General features: G+C 41.2%; 1 protein-coding gene across 4 annotated transcripts in view; it reads right to left on the minus strand.

The window, feature by feature from the left end:
- SMURF1 (SMAD specific E3 ubiquitin protein ligase 1) overlaps window positions 1–20,700 on the minus strand; it is a 110,767-nt gene that overhangs the window by 32,460 nt on the left and 57,607 nt on the right. The window lies entirely within an intron of this gene.

Raw genomic sequence — 20,700 nt, forward strand, 5'->3', positions numbered from 1 at the left:
TCTTTCAAGTTTAGTACTACACTAAACAAAAAACCTGACAAGTAACTAGAAAGTATTTTCTCCTCCAATTGGGAATCAACTGTAACAAATATGTTTTAATTTAAACTTTAAATGTTAAACATACAGAGATAAATTTATCAACATGCTCTTACGACTGCACAGGATCACACGAAGGCCAATTCAAATTAAGACCTACAATATTTGGGGCACCTGGGTGGCTCAGTCATTAAGCGTCTGCCTTCGGCTCAGGTCATAATCCCAGAGTCCTGGGATCGAGCCCCGCATCGGGCTCCCTGCTCAGCAGGAAGCCTGCTTCTCCCTCTCCCACTTCCCCTGCTTGTGTTCCCTCTCTCGCTGTGTCTCTGTCAAATAAATAAATAAATAAAATCTTTAAAAAAAAAAAAAAAAGACCTACAATATTTACCTTATAGCTACTGCTAACAGCAACGAAAGGAACTGCACTTTGGACATTCAGATAAGTAACACAATTTTGCAAATGCTAGATAACAGAAAGCAAGGGAGAAGATAGAAAATATGGGGCCACCATCAAGTGTTGTGAAACATAAATGAAAAAATGCATATTAAGAATTTAGCACAGGGGCACCTGGGTGGCTCAGTCAGTTAAGCGTCCTTGGTTTCAGCTCAGGTTATGATCTCAAGGTCATGAGATGGAGCCCATCGCTGGGCTCCATGCTAAGAGTAGAGATTCTCTCTCCCTCTCCCTCTGCCCCTCCCGATCATGCTCTCTTGCTCTCTCTCTAAAATAAGTAAATCAATCCTAAAAAAAAAAAAATAATTTAGCACAATGTTGGCATATAGAGAGAATATAATAAATGTTATTATCACTTTAATAACGAGGTGGCACCAGGTACTGTGAAGAAATTTTGTCACCAGCTCTGTTACATGATTAAAGCTACCATCGCAAGGGAAAATACACCAATGTCACTTTTCCAGCACTTCACAAATTTTGCCAATTTTTAAGAATATAGTGTTTTGGGGCGCCTGGGCGGCTCAGTTGGTTAAGCAATTGCCTTCGGCTCAGGTCATGATCCTGGAGTCCCGGGATCGAGTCCCGCATCGGGCTCCCTGATCGGCAGGGAGTCTGCTTCTCCCTCTGACCCTCCTCCCTCTCATGCTCTCTGTCTCTCATTCTCTCTCTCTCAAATAAATAAAATCTTTAAAAAAAAAAAAAAAAAAAAGAATATAGTGTTTTATGACAAACATATTATTTTATGTATATTCATGTATATTGTTCTGCAAACTTTTCACTCAGTATATTTTTATACAACAGCCTTATCAGATATAATTCATATACAATTCATCTATTTAAAGCATATAATTCAATGGTTTTTAGTATATTCACAGGGTTGCACAACCACTGCAATCAATTTTAAAACATTTTCCTCATCCCCCCGAAGAGATTTCATACCCATTAGCTGTTACTCCTCAACTACCCCTCACCCTACTCCTAGGCAACCACTGATCTACTTTACGTCTCTGTGGATTTGCCTTCTGGACAGTTCATATCAATGGAATCATACTGTATGTGGCATTTTGTGACTGGTTTCTTCTGCTGTGCGTGTTTTTAAAGTTCACCCATGTTGTAGCATGAATCAGTACCTCGTTCCTTTTCATAACTGATACCCATCGTACGGATAGACCGCATTTTCTTGATCCATTCATCAGCTCAGAGACATCTGGATTGTTTCCAGTTTTTGGCTATTATGAATAATGCCATACAACCTGTGGTGTAAACCTAGATTCTCTTTCTCTTGTTGGGAACCTCTGAGGCATTACATCTAACATTTTGAGCAAGTGCCGGACAGTTTTCCACAGCATCTGCACTATTTCATTGTCCCACCAGCAGCGTCTGAGGGCTCTGATTTCTCCACACCCTAATACTTGTTAATGTCTGTCTCTGTGGTTTTTCATCTCTGTGGTTTTAATTTGCATTTCTCTGATGACTAATGACTTGGAGCATCTTTTCATGTGCTTATTAGCTATTGGTAAATCATCTTTGGAGAAATTTCTATTTAAAATTTTTTGCCTGGGGCGCCTGGGTGGCTCAGTCGTTAAGCGTCTGCCTTTGGCTCAGGTCATGATCCCAGAGTCCTGGGATCGAGCCCCGCATCGGGCTCCCTGCTCGGCGGGAAGCCTGCTTCTCCCTCTCCCACTCCCCCTGCTTGTGTTCCCTCTCGCTGTGTCTTTCTCTGTCAAATAAATAAATAAAATCTTTTAAAAAAATAGGGACGCCTGGCTGGCTCAGTCGGTTAAGTGTCTGCCTTCGGCTCAGGTCATGATTCCGGGGTCCTGGCCCGCATCGGGCTCCCTGCTCAGCGGGGAGTCTGCTTCTCCCTCTGACCCTCCCCCCTCTCATGCTCTATCTCAGTCTCTCTCTCAAATAAATAAATAAATAAAATATTTAAAAAAAAAAAAAATCTTTTAAAAAAATAAAATTTTTTGCCCTTTTTTTAATTGGGTGATTTTTGCCCCTTTCTGTGAGAATTCTTTATTCTAAATATATAGATATCTATAGATAAGATATTTTCATCAGATATAGGATTTGCAAATATTCTCCCATTCTGTGGGTTTTCACTTTCTTGATGGTGTTCTTTGAAGCAACAAAGTTTTTAATTTTGAGAAAAGTCCAATGCATCTATTTTCTTTGGTTGCTTGTGCTTCTGGTGTCATGTTTAAGAAGGCTTTGCCTAACCAATGGTGTTAGAGATTTACTCCTATATTTTCTTCTAATGGCTTTAATACTTTTAGCTTTTTTACACTTTTAACTCTTAACTAGACATTTAGCCTATGATCTATTCTGAGTGTGATGTGAAGAAGGGGTCCAAGTTCATTCCTTGGCAGGTGGATATCCAGTTGTACCAGCACAATTTGTTGACAAGACTATTCTTTCCCGGGTGCCTGGGTGGCTCAGTCAGTTAAGCGTCTGCCTTTGGCTCAGGTCATGATCCTGGAGTCCCAGGATCAAGTCCCGCATCAGGCTCCCTGCTCAGCGGGGAGTCTGCTTCTCCCTCTGACCCTCCTGCCTCCCATGTGCTCTCTCTCTCTCAAATAAATAAATAAAATCTTTAAAAAAAAAAAAAAGAAAAAAAAAGACTACTCTTTCCCCATTGACTTGTCTAGACCCTTGCTAAAAATTAAGTCCCTGTAAATGTGAGAGCTCATTTGTGGTCCTTCAATCTATTCCACTGATCTGTATGTCTCTCCTCATGCCATGATCACACTGTCTTGATTACTGTCTTAGTCTGTTCAGGCTACTATAACAAAATACAATAATCAGGTAGCTTATAAACAGCAAACATTTACTTCTCACAGTTTTGAGTCTGAGATCAGGATGCCAGCACAGTTTGGTGGGTATGCAGACTTCTTATAAATCCTCAGCAGAAGGGGCTAGGGATCTCTCTGGAATCTCTATTATAAGATCCTAATCCCATTCATTAAGGTTCCACCTCATGACTTAAGTTCCCCCAAAGGCCCCACCTACTAATACTGCCTCCTTTTGGGGGGAGGGGCACAAAATTCAGACCACAGTAATTACCATAGCTTTGTAGTAAATTTAGAAATTAGGAAGCATGAGTCCTCCAACTTTGTTCTTTTTCAAGATTGTTTTAGCTATTCTGGATCTGTCAAATTGTCATGAGTTTTATGATCAGCTTGTTAATTTGGGGGAGAAGGGGAGAGCCAGCCTGGAGTTTAATAAGGATTTCACTGAATCTGCAGGAAACGTGGAGAGTAGTGTCATCCTAACAATCTTAAATATTCTACTCCATGAAGATGGGATGCCACCCCCCCATTCATTTAGGTCTTCTTTAACTTTGTTTTGTAATTTTCAGAATATAAGTTCTGTATTTCTTTTATTAAACATATTTCTAAGTATTTTAATCATTTAAAAAATTTTTTAATTTATTTGTTTGAGAGAGAGAGAAAGAGACAGCACGACGGGAGGGGAAGAGGCAGAGAGAGAGGGAGAAGCAGACTCCCCACTGAGCAGGGAGCCTGATGTGGGGTTTGATCCCAGGACCCTGAGATCATGACCTGAGTGGAAGGCAGATGCTTAACCGACTGAGCCACCAGGTGCCCCCCTAAGTACTTTAATCTTTTGGATGCTATTGCAAATGGAACGGTTTCCTTAATTATATTTTCAGATTATTCATTTCTAGTGTACAGAAATACAATTGACTTTTGTATATTCAACTTGTATCTTGAAACTTTGTTGAACTCATTTATTAGCTCTAATACTTTTATTATTTTGAATTTTCTGTATAAAGATCATACCACCTGAAGATATAGTTTACTTCTTCCTTTCCAATCTGGATGTTTTTTGGGTTTGTTTGGTTTTTTTTTAATTTCTCATGCCTAACTAATTTCTCATACCCACTACCTCTAATACAATCCTGAATAGCAGGGGTGGGCATTTAATCTTGGTCCTGATCTCAGACTTTCAACCATTGAGTATGATGTTAGCTGGGGGGGGTTTTCGTAGATGCCCTATACTTGGCTTAGGAAGTTTCCTTCTGTTCCTAGTTTCTTGAGTGTTTTTATCATGAAGCACTGTTAGATTCTGCCAAATACTTTTTCTGCATCTACTAAAATGATCACTTAGTGTTTGTCCTGCATCCATTGGTATGATATAGTACATTGATTTTCAGATGGTAAACCAACCCTGCATTCTGAGATAAATTCTACTTGGTTATGGTGCATAATCTTTTTATGTCCTGCTGTATTCAGTTTGCTAGTAGTATGTCAAAAAATTTTTGTCTATATTCATAATGGATATTGGTCTATAGATTTTTTTTTAATCGGGGTGATATTGACTTCATAAAATGGGTTGAGAAGTGTTCACTCTTGTTCTTTTTTTTTTTTTTAAGTGAAGAAATGGTATTTATTTTTCTTTAACATTTAGTAGAAGTTGCCAGTAAGCCACCTAGGCCTGAGCTTTACCTTGTGGAAAGTGTTTTCAATTACTAATCCAATCTCTTTACTTTTTATAGGTCTACTCAGATTTTTCATTTCTTCTTGAATCACCTTTGGTAGTTTGTGTCTTTCTAGAAACTTGTCAATTTCACTTCGGTTATCAATTTGTTGGCATACAGGTGTTTACAGTGTCCCCTGATAATCCTTTTTATTTCTATATAGTCAGTAGTAATATCTTCCCTTCATTATAATATTTCTTTCTTTCCCAAGGGATGGACACACACACACACACACACACACACACACACACACTTTCTCTCTCTTTAGTCTCTTTCATGGATAGATCATAATTTATTACAGCTCCTGCTACTGTTTTGTTTCTGTAATTACAAAAGTAATACTTACAAAAAATGAAAACTTGGAAATGTGTAAGCAGAAAATTTATGACCCTGAAATCTTGTCATTAATTCTTTGCTTAGGATTCTCCTAGCTACTTTCACATGCTTAGTATTCCCACTGAACTTTAGAATCATTTTGAGAAGTTTAAAAAAATTACTTAATAAATAAATTGGAGGGAATTTATCTCTTTACAATACTGAGTATTCACATTCTTGAATGTAGTACATTGATCAATTCTTCTTTAATGCTCTTAAGTGAGGTTTTAAAGTATTTCATAAAAGTTTCCCACAATTTTAATTGGGTTTATGCTTAAGTGATTTTTGGTAATATTGTGAATGGGAATGTTCCTTTCACTGCATTTTCTGTTACTTGGATATAGGCAAGCTATTAATTTTCTTACATTAATTTAAAATCAGCCATCTTTTTCAACTCTCTTCAAATGGACCTGCGATGTTGTTTCCTTCAACTTCTCTTTTCTTTCCCCCAGTTTGAATGTCTCAAAGGCTCTCACATCAAACTCAAATGTCCAAAACTAAAGCTGAAATCTTCCCACTCTGCCTAAAAACCTGGTCCTCTCCCAGGATCCATTACTTCAGAGATCATCAGCTACACCCATCAGTTGCACAAGCCAGAAATCTATGTGTCATGCTTTTACTTCTCAATCTCTCTCAAATGTCTTGACTCCTCACCATCTCCACCCTTGTTCAAGTCCCCAACATCAGCCGTCACCTAGTAACCTTTTCAAAATTTAAATCTCCTGCCTCCTTCCACACTGGCTTCCCACTGCAAAACTCCAGCCCTGTCATGCTCTAACCCCGACCTACCTCACCTCTTCAGCCTCAAACATTATCCACTAGCTCCCGGCCCTCGTTTTTCTAAGGTGCTGGTGCTGGGCTGCTTTTGACTGGAAGAATTCTGCTCACATCCCAAAAAGATGAATCTATGTTCATATTCACAAGACACAATGCTTTAATTTAAGGCTCATTCCAGTGGAATTTGATTACATCATAAAGTGGACAATGTGGACATCAATAGTGTCAGCAAAGATAACCTTGCCTCCATTTTGTGCTAAGATCATTTAGGGCCATACTGAATCTGGTTTGGTTAAGGGAATTATGATTTCTCCTACTAGAATAATTCTGTAATCTTGTCCACTCTAGGAGATAAAATGATAAAGTGTAATTTATCACAGGGTAAAATCCCACTCTATCCAGAGACACCAATTCTGAGTGAGCTTCTGAGGATACAACAATTAACAGAAAATGAAGCCTATTTCTCTCGGCGTAGACCACTGCCTGGTTGCTTCGACTCCCGACTTTCAGGTGCCCCTCCACTTTGGACACATCATGTCTCTTACATCCCATGATTTCATAATCACATGCCAGAATTTCCTAATGTTGGGGATAAGTAAGAGCAAATTACATAATGCTCACTTTGCATCTGAAAATACATGGGAGGGAAGCGCTAACTTGAGGTAGATTCAGTTAGTAAGACAACCTCTTTACCAGGTCCTCGACAAAAGCAGTTTCCCGAAAACACTACTTGTGGTTTCCCCCACCCCCCAGGACAAGCCACAATGGCACAAATTTAGTACTTTATTATAATAATCAACTGAAGAAAAGTTCTTTTTTTTTTTTTTTTTAATTTTTTTTTTTTTTTTAATATTTTATTTATTTATTTGACAGAGAGAGACACAGCGAGAGAGGGAATACAAGCAGGGGGAGTGGGAGAGGGAGAAGCAGGCCTCCCGCGGAGCAGGGAGCCCGATGCGGGGCTCGATCCCAGGACCCTGGGATCACGACCCGAGCCGAAGGCAGACGCTTAACGACTGAGCCACCCAGGCGCCCCTGAAGAAAAGTTCTAATTTGTGTCATTACGTCCACTATTTTTCTGTTCTCCAAGGCTAGAGCCTCTGTCACTTTGATCCCTCCCTCTTCCTGTACTTATATGTGTCACTGAGTCCTATCTCTTCCTCCTCCTAAATTTCTCTTGAATTTGCCCTTTCCCCTCCTTTTGGACCCATTCTCCCATTCTTAGCTTCAATGACTCACAGCTTAATCGAAGAGCAATGGCACCCTCCCTCCTCAAGCCTCCCCAGGCCACATGATGTCCAGACACCACATCAATCTTCTGAAATGCTATTTTCATGTTCTGAGGCCCAAAAAGCTCCACCAACGGCTCTGTGTTATGTTTTACTGCAAATCTGAATTTCTCCCTGGGTTCTAAAGTGTGCCATCCCCTAGTATCACCTGTATTTCCCACCATTCTTCAGAGCACAGCTTGGTTTGTCACCCTCTCCTCCCACCCCAGGCAATTATTCTTGCTTCTCAACCCACTCAACAGTCCTCTCTTTTCGCTGTGCTCCATCTTCACAGTCCAGGCCAAGGCTCTTTTCTCAGTGAGGCCCCGTTCAGGCCAGTGTTTCTGGAAAGTCACTCCATGATAACATTTCCACTCATGCCAAGATGGGAAAAGTGAGGCCAAAATGGTGGGGATTTTGTAAAAATGGAACGAAATTATCTCAAATGCCTGTCCTTTGTCCTGGTGTTAGGCCTTTTCTATATTTTTTCACGTTACAATATCCTGTCTACAATGAAATGAGGTAAAACAGTGACAGTTTCACCAATGACTTGGCAAAACAAAAAGCTGGAAATTTTGTGTTGAAGGCCATGTTTACAGAAATGTTTTGACTGATCTGAGCATCGCTGCTCTCGCCACCAGCAATCTCTCCCCTCCTGTTTTCCTATTTACTTTAAGAACCAAATGGCTGAGCAGTTGTTACTTTTCACACAGGTGGGCTTTGTCCCTCCAGGTAAGTGAAGTTCCCTTTAGACAGGGGTTTCGTGTGGAGCAGGCCCCTCGACAGCCATGCGACACAGACCCTGATGAACAAGAAACAAAAGGCCCGAGAGTAACAGGGATACAAACGTAGAACATGAAGGCATTTCAATAATTTAAAACATCTCGGTAAAATGTTCATCTATTAGAAAATATCATTTGCCACGTGGGATAGCTGCTAACACACGATATGCACGTAATGGATACTATCAGCGGTCTACCTCATCTAACTCCAAAATGCACCGTTTTTTATCAACTTAGGGGGAAATCCTTTAAGCTTGTACAAAAAAGAGAGAAAAACAGAATCCCTCCTCAAGGCAAAGCAGAAGGTTTCCTGGACAGTGTGTCACCAGCAGGTCACTCTGGAGGCCCTGAACCAGAGTCACTCACCTGTCAACTCTCATACCAGTTTAAGAAATCTTCAAATTTGCATGGGGGGCGGGGAACCACATTTCAGTTACATCAACAGACTCAAAATCTCCAAACCTTTAAATCCATATAGAACTGAACTCTGTACCATTATTTGCTTCATGGAATAATCAACTTTTTCCGATCCTTCTCAATAAGCTTACAGACACACACACACACACACACGTTTCCACTATTCACACACCATCAGATGATAAAATGATTTCTTCTTTGCAGGGAAAATTGTCCAAGTGACCCAAAGACATTTTAGCAGCCACCAGCCGTCCCCACGGGCTTGGCAGGCGGGGTGACTCTGATAAACTACAATCCTTGGACGGGTTTTCCAAGCACCTCCTTGCTTAAAATCCGAGCGTTGCAGCTTCGTCTTCTATAAATGTGTTAAATTAAGAGCTAAACGACAAAATTGTGTGACCTATTTGAACTCGGAAGTGTAGCAGAGTTGGGCTTGTACCCCCCCATATCCTGAAGGGTGAGGCAGGGCTGCCACGACAGAAACTCTGTGCGACACGCCCGCCCCCCGCCCCCAACCCACCCAGCCCCACCCCCCAAACGCGCACACACAACAGCCCCAGCAGAGCTTGGCTCCAGGGACTAGGGGATCTGCCTCCTCCTCTGCCTGCCACCCTGGGTCCCCACCAGCAGCAACACCAACACCATTCTTGTGACTTTAGAGGCTCAGAAGCTCTGTTATTCTCTACCTCTTCCTTACAGGATACAGCAAGCAGATACACAGGGCAGGTGTCATTTTTTTCCCACTTACTTGGTGAAATTATTAAGATTCAGAAAGATTCAGTAGCCACCTCCACTTCTAGCCCATCCCACATTACGCTATCACAGCGGCATCCAGAGCCGTTACCACTTTAAAATTAAATCCTCTACTTGTATTCTGCTTCGTCTCTGTTTCTCCCTTACAAAAGTGTCCACTGGAACAAGGAACTGTGTCTTTTATATTCACCACTGTCTCCAGAGCTTGGTACGGTGCCTGGCACACGGAGGTTACTTTTAAAATGTTTGCTGAATAAATGAATTGGGTAATAACCTTTTTTTTTTTTTTTTTTTTTTTTGAGAGAGAGAGAATGTAAGGGGGAGGGACAGAGGGACGGAGGGAGAAAATCTTAAGCGGGCTCCACACTGAGCCCAACGTGGGACTCAATCTCAAAACCCTGAAATCACGACATGAGCTGAAATCAAGAGTCAGACGCTTAACCGACTGCACCACCCCGGTGCCCCTTGTAATAACCTTTTTTTTTTTTAAACTAATCACTAGCACATAAACACCAAGAAGGCACAGATGATCCTCCTGAACCATGACATACATTCCTGCCATGGAGCCCAGGGCCTGGCATAAGTGAAACGCTCAGGAAATGTTTGCTGAGATAAAGGAGTCCGTGCTTGAAGGAACGGATGAATGAAGGAGATCATTTTGCCGGAGCCCCGGCTGTGCTGTGTCTGCCTGCTATCCCGGGAGCCCCATGCCCGGCAGGTTCGCGTGCACACCGCCACCCGGCAGGTCCTGCTCTTTGGAACAAGTTCATGCTATTTCTTAAGGTATCATTAGGGACCTCTGATTGACACCAAGGGAAAAAAATGTTCCCCTGCAGTTTCAAGCCAGAGGTAATATTTCAATGAGGGAGAAATAAAGTATTTGTCAAAAAAACAGTAATAAAAATCGAGAGGGCATCTGGAAATTTCATTTGAACAAAGCCCTCATTAACGAACAAAGTCATTTTTACATAGTAAGGGATGGTTTTCAGGGATTGATTAGGCCACTGCATTCCAAGAAGATGTAAAACATATTTAATTTTTTTTTTTTTAAGATTTTATTTATTTATTTGAGAGAGAGAGAATGAGAGAGAGCAAGCACATGAGAGGGGGGAGGGTCAGAGGGAGAAGCAGACTCCCTGCCGAGCAGGGAGCCCAATGCGGGACTCGATCCAGGGACTCCAGGATCATGACCTGAGCCGAAGGCAGTCGCTTAACCAACTGAGCCACCCAGGCGCCCCTTAAAAACATATTTAATTTTTAAATTTTAAAGTGTTGCTTTTCTTGACACCCTGGATTTGCCCCCGCGGAATGGACAGGAGGAGGACTCCTTCCTGTGGGAAGAATGAACAAAGCCAGCCTCACGGGAAGCAATTTCCAAAGCTACTGCTGGCTTCTGTTTGAGTTCTTCCCAAGCATCACAGGCCAGGCAACTGCATCTCATTTAAAGTCTCTTTTACTGGGACGCCTGGGTGGCTCAGTTGGTTAAGCGTCTGCCTTCGGCTCAGGTCATGATCCCAGGGTCTTGGGATCGAGTCCCGCATCGGGCTCCCTGCTCCGCGGGGAGCCTGCTTCTCCAAACTCTGCCTCTGTCTCTCTCTCTCTCTGTCTCTCATGAATAAATAAATAAAATCTTAAAAAATAAAAAAAAATAAAGTCTCTTTTACTTCCAGATCATGTTTCTGTCTTAAAATCAACCAAATGGAATGTTTTTCAACCATGAGAGTGGACCAAGGCATCAAGGGTCAGGGTGACTATATAGGTGGAAGTGTGTCTCCTTGCCTTAGAACACAGGAAAACCCAGGTTGTTTTTAGATACAGTTTTATCTCAATATTTAAGGTTCTATTCCAAAAGTAATCAGTTCCTAGATCGGTAATTATCAATGTTGTCTCTCTAAACATGTTTGTTTTTCCTTTCAAATGTCCTCATTCAAATGCCATACGCAATGACATTTATTAACTCCAGCACTTGAGCCCCCAGCGTCTAGTGTCTCAGCTCCTGCAAAGCGCGTGGTGGTTTTAACAACCAGGAATTAAGGAACACTTTGCAACATGAGCTTCCAAAACCACCCTGGCAGGCAGACTATCTCCCAGGCAACCATCTGACCAAAAACATCCGATGAAACCTATCCATGGAATCAAGGGGGACAGTTTGGAAGATTTGGAAACTTTGTCGTTGCTTTGTGAAACTTTAAAAATACAATCTAAGTCCCTTTAGTGTAAAGACGGCTGCTAAAATTTATTGAATGCTCACCTGGTAATCTGGCACTATAAGTACGACATGCACGATTGCATTTACTCAACACCACAATTCCATGAGGTAGTTACTGTCATTATATTCATTTTCCTGATGAGAAAGCTAAGGCTTTACAAGATCATCTAACTTGACACACACACACCCCCCACCGCGGTCAGGCTAGTACATAAAAGCTGTGGCTTCTGAGCAGGGAATCCGTTTATCCTCTTGACAAATGTTTGGTGATCACCCACAGCAGGTGGAGCCCTGTTCTAACCCAGAATATTCCATGAAGCACAAAAAAAACGCCAGTGCTTGCCGTCAGGTTACTTCCTCAGGGGTTGACGTTTAAGAAAAGTAAATTAAGATAAACTTTTTTTTTGAAATAGCAATTGCTTAAAACCAACTTCTCGAGCGTGGACTATCTTCCTAAGGTTATACAGTATAAAATAAAACTCAACTTTGTCAGAAAGGAAATGAATTTTAACCCCAAAAAGCCTGTCATTAAGTAAACTATATCTGATTGTCACCCTAAGGAAAGGAATGAACTCTGTTAATAGGAGATAATCCAGGGTTAATGGGGAGGAGAACCCTGCATGGTTCCAAACATCCTCACCTACCTGAGCTGTGTCCTTCTGATGAAGTCATTTTTTTTTTTTTTTAAAGATTTTATTTATTTATTTGACAGAGAGAGACACAGCGAGAGAGGGAACACAAGCAGGGGGAGTGGGAGAGGGAGAAGCAGGCCTCCTGCGGAGCAGGGAGCCCGATGTGGGGCTCGATCCCAGGACCCTGAGATCATGACCTGAGCTGAAGGCAGACGCTTAACGACTGAGCCACCCAGGCACCCCCTGATGAAGTCATTTTAAACAAGGTGATAACCACTGAGAGTGAGGGAAATTGAGGGATTTAGGGGAAAGAAAGCTAGAAGTAAGCAAATTAGTCTACAACCTGATCACTGGACCAGACATAAAACAAACAGGCAAGGGGGGGTGGGTGGGAAGTGATAACAAATAATAGCAGGAGAAAGTTCTCTGAGCATTTTCTCTCCTCCAGTTACTAAGCTGACATATGTATATGTGTGCATTTCTGTTGATCATGATCAATGAGGCTTTATTAATGTGAGAGAAAGGTCAACAGCAAACCAAAAAGCAAGGTAACACATTGCAATACCCCATGCCTGGTTATAAAAACCCATAATCTTCTAGAACGAAGTCCCTTATAATTTCTTTCCCATTTATCATTTTACAGCACCAAGTTCTCTAACACTGAAGTATTTAAAGGTATTATTTTGCATGATTTTATCATAAAATCTTTTATAATTACTTAGCTAATCATTATTCACATCACAGTGTAAGTCAGGGCAAAATCATTATACTCAATTTAGTTGAGAAAAATAAAAGCTCAGGAGATTGAACAACTTGCTCAAGGTGACCCAGCAAAGTTAGTGATGGAGACAAGAACTTGAGCCAGTCATGAATGAAAACCACATAGTTCACTGAATTATGCTCCTTCATTAAGATAACTAAGTGTGAAGAAGGAAACAATCTGCTACAACATTAAAAATTTCAAATCAATGTGGCCAACACTGGATTCATAAGATCATTTAAATTAAAAAACAACAACAACAACAACCAGGGACACCTGGGTGGCTCAGTCAGTTAAGTGTCTGACTCTTGCTTTTGGCTCAGGTCATGATCTCAGGGTTGTGAGATCAAGCCCCACGTCAGGCTCCACACTGAGCATGGAACCTGCTTAAGATTCTCTCTCTCCCTCTGCCCTTCCCCCCCCCCCCCCCTTTCTCTCAAAAAAAAAAAAAAAAAAGTCATGACCCAGCAAGTCCACCCTTAGGTACATGATCAACAGAAATGCACACATATACATATGTTCACCACATAGAATGGTTATAGCTGCAGTTAGCAACAGCCTAAGGCCAAGAACCAATGAGACACCCATCAACAGTACAGTGAATAAAGAAGTTGTAGTATTCACAAAATGGAATATTATATAGCACTAAGAGAAAAAAACCACAACCACACACAAAATTAGGAAGGCATCTCATAAATTGAGATGATATTGAATAAAAGATACAATATATGTTATATAACATATATAACATATGTTATACGACGCCATTTATACAAAGCACAAAACCAGACAGAACTAATATATACTGAAGTCAAGTGTGATTAACCTTTAGCAGGGACAAGGTAGGGACTGGAAGGGATTATGAAGAAGACGTCTGGGGAACTGGCCAGACTCTGTCTCCTGATCTGGGTGCTGATGACACCTGTGTGTTTGGTTTGTGAGAGTTCAGTGAGCTGTACACTTAAATATTTATAAATCATCATGAAAATCAATGGAACAGAATAAAAAGTCCAAATACAGACCCATAGGTATGAGATCAGTTGATCTGCATCAGAGGTGCCAAGATAATTCAATAAAGGGGGAAAAAAAAAAGGATGGTCTTTTCCCACCTGGAAAATGGGATATCCAGTTGGAATAATGGGATATCCTTAGGGTAAAAATAAACAAGCTTCAACTCTTGTCTCACATTATACACAAAAACTGACTTGAAATGGAGCACAGACTTAAATATGAGGTACCATAAAAAAATAAAAGGCATTGTCCCCCAGTCAGGAAAAAACCTTCATAATATATATATCTGACAAAAGATTTGTATGCAGGATATATAAAGAACTCTTACAATGCCATAATAGAAAAACAGCCCAACTTAAAACTGGGCAAAGAAAACTACGACACTTCACTGAAGAAGATATCAAATGGCCGGTAAACACAATGAAACATGGTCAACATCACTAATGATCAGTGAAACGCACACGAAAACTACAATAAGGTGTCACGACACACCCACTAGAACAGCTAAAATTAAAAAGATGGACAATACTATGTGTTGGTGAGGACATGGAGAAACAATTCTCATATGTTGCTGCTGGAAGTAGAAATCAGAACAGCCACTTTGGAGAACTGGTCAGCAGACATGTACCCTATGACCTAGCAATTCCACGCCTAGATTCTTATCCAAATGGAAAACATGACAGCCACAAAAAGATGTGTGCATGAAAGCTGACAACAACTTTACTCATAATAGCTAAAAATGATAACCCAACATCCATCAACAAGTGAATGGACAGATGGTGGTATATTCATAAAAAAGAACAAATTACTGATACAAGCAAAACATAGATAAATCTTAGAAGTATTAAACACTTAAGAGTGGGGCGCCTGGGTGGCTCAGATGGTTAAGCGTCTGCCTTCGGCTCAGGTCATGATCCCAGGGTCCTGGGATCGAGTCCCGCATCGGGCTCCCTGCTGGGCGGGGAGCCTGCTTCTCCCTCTGCCTCTGCCTCTCTCTCTCTCTCTGACTCTCATGAATAAATAAATAAAACATTTAAAAATATATATATTAAAAAAAAAAAAGAAACACTTAAGAGTAAGGTGCCTGGGTGGTTCAGCTGGTTAAGCGTCTGCCTTCAGCTCAGGTCATGATCCCAGGCTCCTGGGATCAAGTCCCACTTGAATCCCTCTCCCTCTGCTGCTGCTCGTGCTCTCTCTTGCTCACTCTCTCTCAAATAAATAAATAAATAAAATCTTTAAAAAAGGAAACACTTAAGAGTACATGCTATATGACTGCATGTATATGAAACTTTAGAATAGGCAAAATTGATCAATATAAAAAGCAAAGCACTGGGTGAGTAGTGGGTCCAGGAGCTAGATAGGGAAACTAGCTGCAAAAGGTCATCAGGAACTTTCTGGAATGATGGAAAGGTTATAGATCCTGACTTGCATGGTGGTTATATGAGTGCCGTACATTTGTTACAACTCAATGAACTATACACTTAAAGTGAGAGCATTTTATTATAGGTAAATTATATTTCAATAAAGCCTATTTTAAAAAGTAAAAAAAAAAATCATAGTGCTATACAAGAATATACAATGACATGAGAAGATAATCAGTAGTATATTTAATTGGAAAAAAGTCACATTTCTAGTATCATCATCCATTAAAAGAAAAAAGTGCTCCATGGAGAAATGTATGCTTCTAGGACCAGGACATGTAATACACAAGGTATCTTGTAGTGACGGAAGGAAGAAAATGCTCAAAAAAAAAAAAAAAGGAAAGTGAAAGAATCCCACCACACTTCTAACTTGAATAAAAAGTGACATGTTATTAGGTTTCCAGACTGACAGAACGGAACACATGGGGTCTGCCCCTTCCTCCAAAACCAACAGGAAAGACGAAATAGATAGTTAAGACACATACACCCATAGCTCTGCTCACAAATTAAAGGAACCTCTAAAAGATGGAGAACAAACAAGAAAAAGAGGGAAACTTAGCTGTCACCAGAGGACACAGCCACATGCGGGTAATTGTGACCGCAGAAGGTGGCACCAACACTGTGGCATCCCAGGTGAGGCCACAAGCGTGGGAGCTGCGATATGAGGAGCCACCGCGGTGGGTGCAGCTCGGCTCCTCGTCAGGCGTGCACACCGTCCACTGGGAGCCAGTGACCCAGGGCCAGTCTCTGCCTCCAGCTGCAGGAGTGACTGCAGCGCGTGGCTCTGGGACACAGGACGGTGTGTCAGCAGAGAACGGGTGACTCAAGCTCAGAGCTCATCCAGTGCACAGAATAACAGCTCTCCTGCAGCTCATCTCCCCCTCATCCCTCCATCCCTCTCACACCTTGACTGAGAAGCACGAAACCCCAGCTGCAAAAATATATAACTAAGAATCACTAAACATTTACAGGAAGTCACATCACGAAAGAGAAAATAAACTCACTAAAATTGTTTCCCTCCTAAAACAGAGAACACACATTCTTTTCAAACACACATGGAATTTAGAAAAGCAGATTGTGTTCTAAGCTACAAAGGAAACTTAAATTTCTCAAGTTGATAAACAGTCCACATTCATTCACTAAATGTAATAAAACATCCATACCAAATATATAGCCTAAACAAATCTGCACATCTGGAAAATTTTTTTAAAAGATTTTATTTATTTGAGAGAGAATGAGAGAGAGAGCATGAGAGGGGTGAGGGTCAGAGGGAGAAGCAGACCCCCACTGAGCAGGGAGCCTGATGTGGGACTCGATCCTGGGATGACCTGAGCCGAAGGCAGACGCTTAATTGAGCCACCCAGGCGGCCCTGCACATTTGGAAAATTTAAAACCTATTTTTAAATAGCCCTTGTGGTCAAAGTGGAAATGAGAACTTATTTACAATTGAATGAAAACAAAAAATACTATATATTAAAATGCATAGGCTTAACTTCATTCACTAAAAACCCAGAAAGACGGAAAATATATGAACTAAGGCTTCAACTCAAAAAAGATAAATAATCCAAAGGCAGAAAAAAGAAGAAATTAATAAAGATAACAGCACACATTAATAAAAAAACAGGAGAGTTGCCAAAAAACCAGAAGCCAGTTCTTCTAATTTTTTTTTTTTAAATGAACAAATCTTTTTTTAAGTAAACTCAAGAAAAAAGAAAGGCAGCATACATAACCCCAGCAAAGACAAAAGGAGGAGATAAAACCAGGAGAATAAATCTTACAAATCACAACGGTACACCATAGGAATAACTTTAAACCAATGGCTAAAATGAAAACTTTTCTAGGAACATGTAAGTTGTCAAAATTGGGCCCCAAAGTAGTAAAACCCTGACCATTAACCATAGTTAGTTGAAACAGTCATTGAAAATCTACCCACAAGGGGCGCCTGGGTGGCTCAGTCATTAAGCAACTGCCTTCGGCTCAGGTCATGATCCCAGGGTCCTGGGATCGAGCCCCACATGGGGCTCCCTGCTCAACGGGAAGCCTGCTTCTCCCTCTGCCTCTGCCCTTCTCCAACCTCCCCCCTCCCCGCTCCTGCTTGCTCACCCTCTCTCTCTCCCTCAAATAAATAAAATCTTAAAAAAAGAAAAAAGAAATCTACCCACAAAAACAAGACATCAAGCCCAGACGGTTTTACGGGAGAATTCTATCAAGATTTCAAGGTACGGATAATTCCCACCTTATAATAACAAGGGAAGCCACTCCAACTGAGTTCACGAGGCTGACATCAAAACCAGAAACTATGAGCAAAGAAAATGACAGACTGTGGTAGACATCCCTAATGCTCATCACATCTAGTCCTCCTCTCCCTCATGATGGAGGAAAGACCACACTTCTCCACTCCCTCGAGTTGGCCGGGACCATGTGACTGTGGTGTGTGTCACTTCGGGGCCAAAGTACAGAAGAGCTGCTAAGAGATCTCCATGCCTCCATGAGACAGCGGACCAGCAGAACCCCCATCTGCCTGGATCGCTGACCGACCATGTGGACGACAGCCCCCACCAACTCACAATGAACATGAACAAAAAGTAAATCATGGTGACCTGAGGTTGGTACGGGGAGAACTCCAGGCTTGGAAAGGGCGGACTAGGGGGCCTTCAGCCTGCCATGTGCATTCTTTCAGAAGAAGAATGTATTTATTTACAGATTGCTTTTAAAAAAATAAATCTCATAGGTCCCAGAGAAAAAGGAAAAGACAATAGACATGGGAGAGGGAAGGAGGAAAATGTGAGAGAGACCAGAAATTCATTTAACATCTGGAGAATAATCCCATAGTACATGTAGAATCTTGGATTAGAAGAACTTTTGAGACTACCCTTTTAACAGATAGGGGACCATCTAAACTATTATTGGTGCTTCCCCGCCCTGCCGCCCTCCGTTTATCTTCTTTTTAAACCAGGGGGGAAATAAACATGATAAGATTAATTTTTCAAAAAAGTTTCCAAGTTTAAAAAAAAATTTAAAAATTTCTAGGTTTGATTTTGTAGGAAGCCATGACCACAGTATGGACACACATCTAGGGGTAGATTTAATAATTATTAACTATAAAACTAACAACAACAATTTCTGATATTTAGTGAGCTTACTCTGTGCCAAACACTCTTAATAGCACTTTATAGATTACACTTTACCTAATATTCAGAGAAGATAAGGAAGCCAAGGTTAGGTGAGCTTCAGTTATTTACCCAAGACCACAGAGCCTATAGGAGGAAAATATGGAGTCTGTCTGCCCCTGAAGGCCCAGCTCTACACGGCACCAGACTCTGATACAGCCTGTTTTAAAAAGGTATAATTATGGTGACAAATTGACATACAACACAAGGAAGCCAGAATACTCTAGAGAAACCTGTATTTAAAAAAAAAAAAAAGCAAACAAACATGACTTAAAATAAAAAGGGAACTCTTGCTTCTAACTAGAGGATGGAAAAAAAATTATAAAGTAGTGGTATCTCATTGAGCGCACGTTTTAAAATACACACCATCCTGTTAAGATAGACTTCGCAAACCACGAAACGCGTACTTTTAAAGTGTGAATACAATTCAGTGGGTTTTAGTATATTCAGTTGTACAACCACGACCATTTAATTTCACAACATTTTTTTTTTTAAGATTTTATTTATTTATTTGACAGAGAGACACACAGAGAGAGAGGTAACACAAGCAGGGGGAGTGGGAGAGGGAGAAGCAGGCTTCCCGTGGAGCAGGGAGCCCGATGTGGGGCTCGATCCCAGGACCCTGGGATCATGACCTGAGCCGAAGGCAGACGCTTAACGACTGAGCCACCCAGGCGCCCCAAATTTCACATTTTAATCATCCCCCAAAGCAGCCCCCCACCCATGAGTGGTCACTCCCCCTTCCCCTTCTCCCCAGCCACCAGCAACCACTGATCTGCTGTCTCTATGGATTTGCCTACGCCAGACATGTTGTATAAATGGAGTCATACATATGTAACATTTTATTATTTTTTTAAAGTAGGCTCCACACTCAACGTGGGGATCAAACTCACAACCCCGAGATCAAGAGTCACGTGCTCCACCTAGCGAGCCCCCCAGGAGCCCCATATGTGACGTTTTCTGACTGGTTTCTTTCATTCAGCATAATGTTCAACATTTCATCCTGAAAGGTCGTTCATGTTGCAGCAAGCATCAGTAATTCACTCTTTTTTGTGGTCAGGTCACACTCAGCTATATGGATATAGCATCTTCTGCTTATCTGGTCATCAGATAACCAACATTTCAGTTATTACCGCATTTCAGGAGTTGTTTGGGCTGCCGTGAACGATGCTGCTAATGCACATTCGTCTAACAAGGTTTTATGCAGACCTACGTGTTCAATTTTCTTAGGTCTCTACATAGGGGGAGACTTGTGGGGTCACAGAGTAACTCTATGTTCAACGTTTTGAGGAACTGCCAAATTGTTTTCCAAAGCGGCTGCACAATTTTACATGCCCACCAGCCGTGCATAAAGGTTCCGATTTCTCCACCTCCTTACCACTCTCATTATCTGTCCCAGCACCATTTGCTGAAAAGACCCTTCTTTCATCCCATCTAATGGTCTTGACATCACCGTCATTATCAGTTCACTATAAATGTGTGGATTTGCAAACTCAATCTCATTCCATTGACCTACATATCTCTATCCTTATCATGGGTAACATTCCGAAATCTTGATTACCATCACTCAGTAGAACGTTTTGAAGTTGGGAAGTGTTTCCAACTCTGTCCTAGTTTTTCAAGACTGTTTTGGTTATTCTGGATCCCTTGCATTTCCATATGAATTTTACAATCAGCTTGTCAAATTCTGCAAATAAAGCCTCTTGGGATTTGGCAAGACGGGTCCTGTGTGGCATCTGTCGAGGAATCTGGGGAGCACTGCCATCTTAGGTCTTCTGGTTTATAAACATAGGATGTCTTCCATTTAGTTAGGTCTTCTTCAGTTCCTTTCAACAATGTCTTGTAGTTTTCAGCTAGAAGTCTTGCACTTCTATTGTTGAATTTCTTGCTTGTTTATGCTACTTTAAAGGGAATGGTTTTTAAATTTCTTTTCCCATAGATTAGTGGTTGCATAGGAAAGGTGGGGATGACAGCCAAGGGCTAATAGGGTTTCTTTTCGGGGTGGTGAGAATGTTCTACAATGGACTGTTGTGATGGTTGCACAACTCTGTGAATATACTAAAAAACACTGAATGATATACTTAAATGGGTGGATTTTATAGTATGTGAATTAAACCTCAATTAAGATGAGAGA

This window comes from Phoca vitulina, unplaced genomic scaffold (genome assembly GCF_004348235.1).
Source record: "Phoca vitulina isolate PV1807 unplaced genomic scaffold, GSC_HSeal_1.0 scaffold79, whole genome shotgun sequence".
Lineage (NCBI taxonomy): Eukaryota > Metazoa > Chordata > Mammalia > Carnivora > Phocidae > Phoca > Phoca vitulina.